Below are 14,192 nucleotides of genomic sequence, written 5' to 3' on the forward strand. Positions count from 1 at the left end.
GCCAGGGCCTCAGCCGTTCCTTGCCACTCCGTGTCGTAAATGGCATATTGGCAAGTTTACGCTTCTCATCAGACGCTTTCAATTTTGATTTTTGGGTCATTTTACTGAACTTTTGTGTTTTGGATTTTACATGCTCTCTACTATGACATTGGGCATCGGCCTTGGCAGACGGCGTTGATGGCATTTCATCGTCTCGGCCATGACTAGTGGCAGCAGCTTCAGCACGAGGTGGAAGTGGATCTTGATCTTTCCCTATTTTAACCTCCACATTTTTGTTTTCCATTTTTTAATGTGTGGTATTATATGCCAGTATCAATAGCAATGGCCTACTACTATATTTACTGCGCACAACTGAAATGCACCACAGGTATAGAATGTAGATTGATAGTATACTTAATGGATGACGACACAGAGGTAGGTACAGCAGTGGCCTACCGTACTGCTATATATAGTATACTGGTGGACACTGTGTCAGCAAACTGCAAAACTAAAATGCACCACAGGTATAGAATGTAGATGGATAGTATACTTAATGGATGACGACACAGAGGTAGGTACAGCAGTGGCCTACCGTACTGCTATATATAGTATACTGGTGGACACTGTGTCAGCAAACTGCAAAACTAAAATGCACCACAGGTATAGAATGTAGATGGATAGTATACTTAATGGATGACGACACAGAGGTAGGTACAGCAGTGGCCTACCGTACTGCTATATATAGTATACTGGTGGACACTGTGTCAGCAAACTGCAAAACTAAAATGCACCACAGGTATAGAATATAGATGGATAGTATACTTAATGGATGACGACACAGAGGTAGGTACAGCAGTGGCCTACCGTACTGCTATATATAGTATACTGGTGGACACTGTGTCAGCAAACTGCAAAACTAAAATGCACCACAGGTATAGAATGTAGATGGATAGTATACTTAATGGATGATGACACAGAGGTAGGTACAGCAGTGGCCTACCGTACTGCTATATATAGTATACTGGTGGACACTGTGTTAGCAAACGGCAAAACTAAAATGCACCACAGGTATAGAATGTAGATGGATAGTATACTTAATGGATGACGACACAGAGGTAGGTACAGCAGTGGCCTACCGTACTGCTATATATAGTATACTGGTGGACACTGTGTCAGCAAACTGCAAAACTAAAATGCACCACAGGTATAGAATGTAGATGGATAGTATACTTAATGGATGACGACACAGAGGTAGGTACAGCAGTGGCCTACCGTACTGCTATATATAGTATACTGGTGGACACTGTCAGCAAACTGCAAAACTAAAATGCACCACAGGTATAGAATGTAGATGGATAGTATACTTAATGGATGACGACACAGAGGTAGGTACATCAGTGGCCTACCGTACTGCTATATATAGTATACTGGTGGACACTGTGTCAGCAAACTGCAAAACTAAAATGCACCACAGGTATAGAATGTAGATGGATAGTATACTTAATGGATGACGACACAGAGGTAGGTACAGCAGTGGCCTACCGTACTGCTATATATAGTATACTGGTGGACACTGTCAGCAAACTGCAAAACTAAAATGCACCACAGGTATAGAATGTAGATAGATAGTATACTTAATGGATGATGACACAGAGGTAGGTACAGCAGTGGCCTACCGTACTGCTATATATAGTATACTGGTGGACACTGTCAGCAAACTGCAAAACTAAAATGCACCACAGGTATAGAATGTAGATGGATAGTATACTTAATGGATGACGACACAGAGGTAGGTACAGCAGTGGCCTACCGTACTGCTATATATAGTATACTGGTGGACACTGTCAGCAAACTGCAAAACTAAAATGCACCACAGGTATAGAATGTAGATGGATAGTATACTTAATGGATGACGACACAGAGGTAGGTACAGCAGTGGCCTACCGTACTGCTATATATAGTATACTGGTGGACACTGTGTCAGCAAACTGCAAAACTAAAATGCACCACAGGTATAGAATGTAGATGGATAGTATACTTAATGGATGACGACACAGAGGTAGGTACAGCAGTGGCCTACCGTACTGCTATATATAGTATACTGGTGGACACTGTGTCAGCAAACTGCAAAACAAAAATGCACCACAGGTATAGAATGTAGATGGATAGTATACTTAATGGATGACGACACAGAGGTAGGTACAGCAGTGGCCTACCGTACTGCTATATATAGTATATTGGTGGACACTGTCAGCAAACTGCAAAACTAAAATGCACCACAGGTATAGAATGTAGATGGATAGTATACTTAATGGATGACGACACCGAGGTAGGTACAGCAGTGCACTCTGCACTGTACTCCTCCTATATAATATTAATTATACTGGTGGTCCCAGTCCCCACAATAAAGCAGCACACTGAGCACAGATATGGAGTGTTTTTCAGGCAGACAACGTATACTGGTGGTCACTGTCAGCAAAACTCTGCACTGTACTCCTGCTATAGCTGCTCCCCAGTCCCCACAATTAAGCAGTGTGATCACTCAGCACAGATATATTATGCAGCACACTGAGCACAGATATGGTAGGTATGGAGCGTTTTTTTCAGGCAGAGAACGGATAAAAACTGGTGGTCACTTATCAGCAAAACTCTGCACTGTACTCCTCCTAACAGCTGCTCCCCAGTCCTCCCCACAATTAAGCATTAAACCAATCCAATCAACTTCAACAATAAACGGAGAGGACGCCAGCCACGTCCTCTCCCTATCATCTCCAATGCACGAGTGAAAATGGCGGCGACGCGCGGCTGCTTACATAGAATCCGAGTCTCGCGAGAATCCGACAGCGGGATGATGACGTTTGGGCGCGCTCGGGTTAGCCGAGCAAGGCGGGACGGTTCGAACCTGCCTCGGACCCGTGTAAAAAAGGTGAAGTTCGGGGGGGTTCGGTTTCCGAGAAACCGAACCCGCTCATCTCTAATAATTACAGTGGGACTGGCGTATAATTCCAGTAATCCTGCCATGTAATTCCAGTGGTACTGTCGTATAATTCCATTAATCCTGCAGTATAATTCCAGTGGTACTGGCATATAATTCCAGTAATCCTGCTGTATAAATACAGTCCTGCTATATAATTCCAGTGGTACTGGTGTATAATTCCAGTAATCCTGCCATATAATTACAGTAATACTGCCGTATAATTCCAGTGGTACTTGCATATAATTCCAGTAATCCTGCCGTATAATTCCAGTAATCCTGTTGTATTATTCCAGTGGTACTGTCGTATAATTCCAGTAATCCTGCCGTATAATTCCAGTGGTACTGCCGTATAATTCCAGTAATCCTGCCGTATAATTCCAGTGGTACTGGCGTATAATTACAGGAATCCTGCCGCATAATTCCAGTAATCCTGCCGTATAATTACAGTGGGACTGGCGTATAATTCCAGTAATCCTGCCATGTAATTCTAGTGGTACTGGCGTATAATTCCAATTATCCTGCTGTATAATTCCAGTAATCCTGCCGTATAATTCCAGTGGTACTGTCATATAATTCCAGTAATCCTGCTGTATAAATACAGTAATCCTGACGTATAATTCCAGTGGTACTGCCATATAATTACAGTAACCCTGCCGTATAATTACAATAATCCTGCCGTATAATTCCAGTGGTCCTGCCGTATAATTCCAGTAATCCTGCCGTATAATTCCAGGAATCCTGCCGTATAATTCCAGTGGTCCTGCCGTATAATTCCAGTAATCCTGCCGTATAATTCCAGGAATCCTGTCGTATAATTACAGTGGTACTGGCGTATAATTCCAGTAATCATGCCGTTTAATTCCAGTAATCCTGCCGTATAAATCCAGTAATCCTGCCGTATAAATCCAGTAATCCTGCCGTATAAATCCAGTAATCCTACCGTATAATTCCAGTAATCCTTCCGTATAAATTCTGTGATAGTGACGTATAATTCCAGTAATCTTGACGTATAATTCCAGTGATCCTGCCGTATAAATCCAGTGATCCTGCCGTATATGTCCATTGATACTGCCGTATATGTCCAGCGGTACTGCCATATAAATCCAGTGATCCTGCCGTATAATTCCAGTGGTACTGTCGTATAAATCCAGTGATCCTGACGTATAATTCCAGTAATACTGCCATATAATTCCAGTAATCCTGCCGTATAATTCCAGTGGTACTGGAGTATAATTCCAGTAATCCTGCCGTATAATTCCAGTGGTACTGGAGTATAATTCCAGTATTCCTGCTGTATAATTAAAGTAATCCTGCCGTATAATTCCAGTGATCCTGACCTATAATTCCAGTGGTACTGGCGTATAATTACAGTAATCCTGCCGTATAATTCCAGTAATCCTGCCATATAATTACAGTGGTACTGCCGTATAATTCCAGTAATCCTGCCGTATAAATTCCAGTGGTACTGGCGTATAATTCCAGTAATCCTGCCGTATAATTCCATTAATCCTGCTGTATAATTACAGTAATCCTACCGTATAATTACCGTGGTACTGGCATATAGTTCCAGTAATCCTGCCGTATAATTACAGTTAACCTGCCGTATAATTCCAGTGGTACTGGTGTATAATTCTAGTAATCCTGCCACATAATTCCAGTGTTACTGCTGTATAATTCCAGTAATCCTGCCGTATAATTCCAGTGGTACTGGCATATAATTACAGTAACCCTGCCGTATAATTACAATAATCCTGCCGTATAATTCCAGTGGTCCTGCCGTATAATTCCAGGAATCCTGCCGTATAATTCCAGTGGTACTGGCGTATAATTCCAGTAATCCTTCCATATAATTCCAGTAATCCTGTCGTATAATTCCAGTGGTACTGGCGTATAATTCCAGTAATCCTGCCATATAATTACAGTAATCCTGCCGTATAATTAATTACAGTGGTACTGGCGTATAATTCCAGTAATCATGCCGTTTAATTCCAGTAATCCTGCCGTATAAATCCAGTAATCCTGCCGTATAATTCCAGTAATCCTTCCGTATAAATTCCGTGATACTGACGTATAATTCCAGTAATCTTGACGTATAATTCCAGTGATCCTGCCGTATAAATCCAGTGATCCTGCCGTATAATTCCAGTGGTACTGGCGTATATATATCCAGTGATCCTGCCATATAATTCCAGTGGTTTTGGCGTATAATTCCAGTAATACTGCCATATAATTCCAGTAATCCTGCAGTATAATTCCAGTGGTACTGGAGTATAATTCCAGTAATCCTGCCGTATAATTCCAGTGGTACTGGAGTATAATTCCAGTATTCCTGCCGTATAATTAAAGTAATCCTGCCGTATAATTCCAGTGATCCTGACCTATAATTCCAGTGGTACTGGCGTATAATTACAGTAATCCTGCCGTATAATTACAGTAATCCTGCCATATAATTACAGTGGTACTGCCGTATAATTCCAGTAATCCTGCCGTATAAATTCCAGTGGTACTGGCATATAATTCCAGTAATCCTGCCGTATAATTCCATTAATCCTGCTGTATAATTACAGTAATCCTACCGTATAATTACAGTGGTACTGGCATATAGTTCCAGTAATCCTGCCGTATAATTACAGTAAACCTGCCGTATAATTCCAGTGGTACTGGTGTATAATTCTAGTAATCCTGCCACATAATTCCAGTGGTACTGCCGTATAATTCCAGTAATCCTGCCGTATAATTAAAGTAATCCTGCCGTATAATTCCAGTAAAAACAGAAGTGGATATCAATGGCAAAAATCTTTCCATCAAAGAGTTTATCATTCTTCTAATATTATATATGGGATCGAATGCAGTTGTGATAAATTTTATATTGGTCGGACCACTCGTCCTTTTAAAGTGAGATTGGGTGAACACTTGCGTAACATCCGAAAAGGGTTGGATACCCATGCACTTTGAATACACTTTAAAAATGTACATCAATGTGACGTAAAACACATTTAGAATTTTTATGGTCTTAAGAAAATTGAGAAAGATGTTAGAAGCACAAAATGTCACCTCCAAATTGGCCAAAAGTGAGATGCAAATTATTTATATTTTTAAGACTTTGATGCCTAATGGATTTAACAAAGATTTTGAAATTAAATGGTTTCTTTGTTAGTCATATGTTTCCTACTTTTTATGTAGCCTTTCTAAATGATTTTATGTATATTTATTAATGGATTGCATTTAATCTGTTTTTTTCTTTTTTTTTGTGTCATTGGTCCACAATAAAATGGCTTCTTATCAAACCTAGTCTATATAGACTCACAGAAAATGGCTGCCACATAAAATAAGAGACACAAGCCGCATCCATTATAAAATGTAGAGGGATTAAAGAATGGATATAGCGGATACACGTCACCGGAAATGACATTGCGGATAAGCACTTCCGACCTGTGGAACGCACGCCGGAGCCGGGACTTCCGGATAAGCTCTTCTGACTTGTGAAACGCAGCCGGAGCCGAGCCTTCCGGCAGGTTCTATTCAATATGTTTGGACTAATATATGGCATAGGGATTCATTATGGACTATAAGAGTATGTGGGATTTTAGCTTGAAAGATAATCCATGTCTGGCATTAGGAATAACTGTATGGGGGTTTATATGCCCGCCTGGTTGGATAAGATCCTCATACCTTGAAAAAGAAACCTTTATGGTTTGGAAACACGTTGGTGAGAGGAGGCCCATCTGACTCTTGGACACACTACCCTGGACGGAAGGCACAGTTCCAGGGACGCCTGTGGTTTCTCTCATATTCCTGTGCAATTGTCTATATTCAGTTTGTAGACCATTCCATCTGGTAGGAGTCCAATTGTTTTGCTATATGATATCTGGGCATTGTTGTATGTTTTAATTGTCTACAAATCATGGTAGACCATTTTTTTCGGTGGTAGGCCATTTCTTTTGTATATTTTGTGTAATAAAATCTGTTTGTATGATTTTACACTATGGAAGACATCTTTTATGTTCACATGTAATTTGGAACCCATATGGGCAAAAAAACAAGCAGAAGGTATACGATTTTTACAAGGCTCCATATGGTCATCTCTCCGCTCCCTTTGGCTCATACTGTCTATCATTAAACCGATAGACTTATATAGGGGTACGAGTTTCTGATGAAAAATTATTTACTTAAAAAGCATTCTGACTGTATTATGCTATTGCATGTTTATTTGGGTTTTTTTTTGGAGGTCTCAAGGAACAGTAGAAAGCACATAGAAAACCTTAGGAGTGACTCCGGCCATTTCATTTTGTATAAATATATGCTTGCTTATGTGCATTATTTGTATGTGGTGGTTTTTCTCCTTTTATATACTATAAAGGGTTTTCTCTCATTTTCATTAATCAAAAGAAAAATTGTACAGAAGATCGAAGGTGTTTGCATTTTTGAACATTATTATACAGCGCTAGTAAACAGTGTTTTTTGATCGGTCATAATATGTATGCACAATTGTGCATCCACGTGCATCGTTCTTCGAATATTCTCATCATCTGTGCTGCTTGTCAGATGGTAAAATGTCATCAACGATGTGGTGGCCAACTGGACAAGCGATGTATCATCCGTACAGCCACTGTACAGCCCATTATTAACATTTCCTAGGGATATTAAAGATTGTTGCATATACAGATGTGTGTAAAGGAGCAATAATAAATTGTATATGATCTAACGATCTAATGATACAATAATTGTGCCTTGAAGGACTGCACAGTAGGGGTCATTCATATATGGGGCGAAGGTGCTATCACTTCCTTGGAAGCAGCAGTGATAGCGCTGTATGGAGATGCAGCAGCAGGCGTCTATTACATGCAGACACCTCCGGCTGCAGTATTGATCTGAGCTGCTTCCTAGAATGCAGCATCGGATCTCTCACCTACCATCGGGCGGCTTGCGACACCCATGGTGCTGCGCAAGCTGCCGTCACAGAGGCCAGGAAATCTCTGTCCTAAGGCAGAGATCCCAGTCCTCTTTCCACCCCCTAAATGTCACAAATGGAGGCCACCCCCTTCCCGCCATCCAGATGGCAGCAGACTGTCACAGGACCCGTTCATGCACACGCAGCACGGGTCCTGCACTTTCACAAAGTACCGAAAAGCAATACTTTGCGCCAATGGGCACTGTTACAACCAGACCTGAATAAGGCCCAGTATGTGCATAATATATTTTTTGTTCCGGGTTGAAGGGAAATTGGAACGTCCATCGTGTCGTTTCCCCGTCGTTTTGATGTATATCCAACCTTACAGTAGGTGTCCGAATTCATCCTACAGCAGTTCAATGGCTTTGGTGTCAGTGCTCCGTGCATGCCAGTTAAGTTCTTCCATACCAAACTTGGAAAAACATTTTGTGAAGGACATTGTTTTGTGCACGGGGGCATTGTCATGCTTAAAAAGGAAAGGACCTTGTCAATAGATGTGGCTAACATGGCCAAACACACTATTTAGTAGGGGTGTCCACTAGTGATGAGCGGGTTCGGTTCCTCGGAATCCGAACCCCCCCCGAACTTCAGCCTTTTTACACGGATCCGAGGCAGACTCGGATCTTCCCGCCTTGCTCGGCTAACCCGAGCGCGCCCGAACGTCATCATCCCGCTGTCGGATTCTCGCGAGGCTCGGATTCTATCGCGAGACTCGGATTCTATATAAGGAGCCGCGCGTCGCCGCCATTTTCACACGTGCATTGAGATTCATAGGGAGAGGACGTGGCTGGCGTCCTCTCCATTTAGATTAGAAGAGAGAGAGTGAGAGTGAGACACTTGATTTACTGGAGCTTAGGAGTACTCAGAGAGTGCAGAGTTTACTAGTGACTGACCAGTGACCACCAGTGCAGTTTTATTATATTATTATTTAATATAATCCGTTCTCTGCCTGAAAAAAAACGATACACAGTGACACAGTAACAGTATACCATATCTGTGCTCAGCCTCAGTGTGCTGCATCATCTATGTATATCTGACTGTGCTGAGTGCTCAGTGCTCACACAGCTTAATTGTGGGGGAGACTGGGGAGCAGTAGCAGGAGTACATATTATTTAACAGTGCACACTTTTGCTGCCAGAGTGCCACTGCCAGTGTGACTGACCAGTGACCACTGTCTGACCACCAGTATATTGTGATTGTCTGCCTGAAAAAGTTAAACACTCGTCGTGTGGTGTTTTTATTCTATAAACGCATTCTGCTGACAGTGTCCAGCAGGTCCGTCATTAATTATATAATATATACCTGTCCGGCTGCAGTAGTGATATATATATATATTTTTTATATCATTATCATCCAGTCTATATTAGCAGCAGACGCAGTACGGTAGTCCACGGCTGTAGCTACCTCTGTGTCGGCAGTCGCTCGTCCATCCATAATTGTATACCACCTACCTGTGGTGTTTTTTTTTTTTTTCTATCTTCTTGATACTAGTAGCTTACTTTAGGAGTCTGCAGTGCTGCTGACAGTGTCCAGCAGGTCCGTCATTATAATATATACCTGTCCGGCTGCAGTAGTGATATATATATATTTTTTATATCATTATCATCCAGTCTATATTAGCAGCAGACGCAGTACGGTAGTCCACAGCTGTAGCTACCTCTGTGTCGGCAGTCGCTCGTCCATCCATCAATTGTATACCACCTACCTGTGGTGTTTTTTTTTTTTTTCTATCTTCTTGATACTACTAGTAGCTTACTTTAGGAGTCTGCAGTGCTGCTGACAGTGTCCAGCAGGTCCGTCATTATATAATATATACCTGTCCGGCTGCAGTAGTGATATATATATATTTTTTAGATCATTATCATCCAGTCTATATTAGCAGCAGACGCAGTACGGTAGTCCACGGCTGTAGCTACCTCTGTGTCGGCAGTCGCTCGTCCATCCATAAGTATACTAGTATCCATCCATCTCCATTGTTTACCTGAGGTGCCTTTTAGTTGTGCCTATTAAAATATGGAGAACAAAAATGTTGAGGTTCCAAAAATAGGGAAAGATCAAGATCGACTTCCACCTCGTGCTGAAGCTGCTTCCACTAGTCATGGCCGAGACGATGAAATGCCAGCAACGTCGTCTGCCAAGGCCGATGCCCAATGTCATAGTACAGAGCATGTAAAATCCAAAACACCAAATATCAGTAAAAAAAGGACTCAAAAATCTAAAATAAAATTGTCAGAGGAGAAGCGTAAACTTGCCAATATGCCATTTACCACACGGAGTGGCAAGGAACGGCTGAGGCCCTGGCCTATGTTCATGGCTAGTGGTTCAGCTTCACATGAGGATGGAAGCACTCAGCCTCTCGCTAGAAAAATGAAAAGACTCAAGCTGGCAAAAGCACAGCAAAGAACTGTGCGTTCTTCGAAATCACAAATCCACAAGGAGAGTCCAATTGTGTCGGTTGCGATGCCTGACCTTCCCAACACTGGACGTGAAGAGCATGCGCCTTCCACCATTTGCACGCCCCCTGCAAGTGCTGGAAGGAGCACCCGCAGTCCAGTTCCTGATAGTCAGATTGAAGATGTCAGTGTTGAAGTACACCAGGATGAGGAGGATATGGGTGTTGCTGGCGCTGGGGACGAAATTGACCAGGAGGATTCTGATGGTGAGGTGGTTTGTTTAAGTCAGGCACCCGGGGAGACACCTGTTGTCCGTGGGAGGAATAGGGCCATTGACATGCCTGGTGAAAATACCAAAAAAATCAGCTCTTCGGTGTGGAAGTATTTCAACAGAAATGCGGACAACATTTGTCAAGCCGTGTGTTGCCTTTGTCAAGCTGTAATAAGTAGGGGTAAGGACGTTAACCACCTCGGAACATCCTCCCTTATACGTCACCTGCAGCGCATTCATCATAAGTCAGTGACAAGTTCAAAAACTTTGGGCGACAGCGGAAGCAGTCCACTGACCAGTAAATCCCTTCCTCTTGTAACCAAGCTCACGCAAACCACCCCACCAACTCCCTCAGTGTCAATTTCCTCCTTCCCAGGAATGCCAATAGTCCTGCAGGCCATGTCACTGGCAATTCTGACAAGTCCTCTCCTGCCTGGGATTCCTCCGATGCATCCTTGCGTGTAACGCCTACTGCTGCTGGCGCTGCTGTTGTTGCTGCTGGGAGTCGATGGTCATCCCAGAGGGGAAGTCGTACTCGTAAGACCACTTTTACTACTTCCACCAAGCAATTGACTGTCCAACAGTCCTTTGCGAGGAAGATGAAATATCACAGCAGTCATCCTGCTGCAAAGCGGATAACTGAGGCCTTGGCATCCTGGGCGGTGAGAAACGTGGTTCCGGTATCCATCATTACTGCAGAGGCAACTAGAGACTTGTTGGAGGTACTGTGTCCCCGGTACCAAATACCATCTAGGTTCCATTTCTCTAGGCAGGCGATACCGAAAATGTACACAGACCTCAGAAAAAGACTCACCAGTGTCCTAAAAAATGCAGTTGTACCCAATGTCCACTTAACCACGGACATGTGGACAAGTGGAGCAGGGCAGGCTCAGGACTATATGACTGTGACAGCCCACTGGGTAGATGTATGGACTCCCGCCGCAAGAACAGCAGCGGCGGCACCAGTAGCAGCATCTCACAAACGCCAACTCTTTCCTAGGCAGGCTACGCTTTGTATCACCGCTTTCCAGAATACGCACACAGCTAAAAACCTCTTACGGCAACTGAGGAAGATCATCGCAGAATGGCTTACCCCAATTGGACTCTCCTGTGGATTTGTGGCATCGGACAACGCCAGCAATATTGTGTGTGCATTAAATATGAGCAAATTCCAGCACGTCCCATGTTTTGCACATACCTTGAATTTGGTGGTGCAGAATTATTTAAAAAACGAGAGGGGCGTGCAAGAGATGCTGTCGGTGGCCAGAAGAATTGCGGGACACTTTCGGCGTACAGGCACCACGTACAGAAGACTGGAGCACCACCAAAAACGCCTGAACCTGCCCTGCCATCATCTGAAGCAAGAAGTGGTAACGAGGTGGAATTCAACCCTCTATATGCTTCAGAGGTTGGAGGAGCAGCAAAAGGCCATTCAAGCCTATACAACTGAGCACGATATAGGAGGTGGAATGCACCTGTCTCAAGCGCAGTGGAGAATGATTTCAACGTTGTGCAAGGTTCTGCAACCTTTTGAACTTGCCACACGTGAAGTCAGTTCAGACACTGCCAGCCTGAGTCAGGTCATTCCCCTCATCAGGCTTTTGCAGAAGAAGCTGGAGACATTGAAGGAGGAGCTAACACAGAGCGATTCCGCTAGGCATGTGGGACTTGTGGATGGAGCCCTTAATTCGCTTAACAAGGATTCACGGGTGGTCAATCTGTTGAAATCAGAGCACTACATTTTGGCCACCGTGCTCGATCCTAGATTTAAAACCTACCTTGGATCTCTCTTTCCGGCAGACACAAGTCTGCTGGGGTTCAAAGAACTGCTGGTGACAAAATTGTCAAGTCAAGCGGAACGCGACCTGTCAACATCTCCTCCTTCACATTCTCCCGCAACTGGGGGTGCGAGGAAAAGGCTCAGAATTCCGAGCCCACCCGCTGGCGGTGATGCAGGGCAGTAACAAGATTGGTTGGATATCAGTGCGCTGTCTACAGCTGCTATTTCGGGTATCACTAACGAGGTTTCTCCACCCTCAAATCATACAGACATATACAAACATTTAGGATACCACTGAGTCAGCGCTGTATGAAGATCAGAATCAATCGTATTCATATACTCTCTTTCTCTTTAGTCCATAAGACCGGAAAAGGAAAGAGAAACATAGAACATAGTGCAGTATCTTAGGTTAAAAGTTTTAATCCACATACATTACACCACACATAAACATAAAATATCCTGGATAACACTGTTTGGTTATCTTTAAAATGACAGCCTATGCTGTAAGGGCATTCATTAGTGAACTCAATCCGACACGGATACAGGTAGTGGGTAATTACCAGAACAAGGTGGAAACTAGCAAAATATAGTTCCGCAGGTGTGCCGACATCAGGCCTTATCCAGCTGCAGCAGGAAGGTCTTTCTGGTGTCAATTCAACTCTCTTGGTCTGGCATCGATGGTACCACGTCCTCCTCTAGTCGGTAAAGTCCACTGGGGCACCCACGCGTTCCGACCCTGCCTGGGTCTTTCTCAAGGTTCGCTCCCTTTGTGAATGCCTCATCTACATCCTGGTCCGGTTTAAAAATCCCCCATTCCTCTACGATTGGTCCCGGCACAGCTGGTCTCTATACATAGATTACCTAATTGTCTCTGACACTCGTGCGCCGGGTACCTCCTCCCTATGACCCTCCCCCTGACTGTTTCCAATCAGGGTGGTAAAGTGTAGTTTCGGTCCGGTCACGTGATCTCAGAATGACGTATCGTAGTTTTCTCCTCGGATTCCCTCTGAGAAAGCTTCAGTGATTTCTTTCTCTGGTCACGTGGAGACGCGTACGTCATTACGTCATCACGTTTTTATGTTTCTCGTTGTCACGGCAACCATTTACCCCCGTAGTTACTGTGGTCACGTCATCACGTTTTGATGTTTCTCGTTGTCACGGCAACCATTTACTTCCGTGATTACTGTGACTTCAGTGGTTGTCACGGAGGCCGGATCTCAAAGTGGATATCGGACTATTTCAATCACATTCCAAGCTTCGAAGGCTGATAGTATAGAGAGTAATAGGTGGTCGGTCTCTATATGAACACAGAGATATCAATAAAAATAATGATGAGAGACAGATTATATATTTAAAACACAACATCAATTTAAAGGAGAAATACATCCATCCTACAAGGACTAAATGTCACAGAAACCACTTAACCTCAAAATCTAGGTTTAACCCTCCTGGTTGGAGGGTACCCATGTCATATATTAGACGCATCTCAGCTTTAGCTAATTGGGTAGAGATATCGCGTCTTCTCCAGTGTCCCTGTACCCACTGTAAACCTACAAATCGGGTGATTGCTGATATTGAACACCCATGCACCTTTTTAAAATGATTAGAAAGTGCATGGGTTTCCAATCCCTTTTTAATATTCCTGATGTGTTCTCCTAGTCTAACTTTTAGCAGTCTTGAAGTCCGCCCTATGTAGACCAAGTTGCATTCACATTCCACAGCATAGATTACATTTTTTGTGGCACACGTCATGAATTGTTTAATTTCAAAGGGTTTTTTATTGATAATCATTTGACTTGTTTTACTTTGATTTGGCATTTTAATTTCTTTACAGGCCATAC

The 14,192-nt window shown here is 43.2% G+C and overlaps 1 long non-coding RNA gene across 2 annotated transcripts in view; it reads left to right on the forward strand.

Annotated features, from left to right (window-relative positions):
- Nucleotides 1-6,882, forward strand: part of LOC134987827 (uncharacterized) — an 89,179-nt gene extending 82,297 nt beyond the window's left edge. For both annotated transcript variants that reach the window (XR_010193397.1, XR_010193398.1), the window contains one exon: nt 6,249-6,882. This is a non-coding gene — a long non-coding RNA (uncharacterized LOC134987827). The remainder of the gene's footprint in view (nt 1-6,248) is intronic.
- The last annotated feature ends 7,310 nt before the right edge of the window (nt 6,883-14,192 follow it).

The sequence above is a fragment of the Pseudophryne corroboree genome, chromosome 2 (genome assembly GCF_028390025.1).
Source record: "Pseudophryne corroboree isolate aPseCor3 chromosome 2, aPseCor3.hap2, whole genome shotgun sequence".
Lineage (NCBI taxonomy): Eukaryota > Metazoa > Chordata > Amphibia > Anura > Myobatrachidae > Pseudophryne > Pseudophryne corroboree.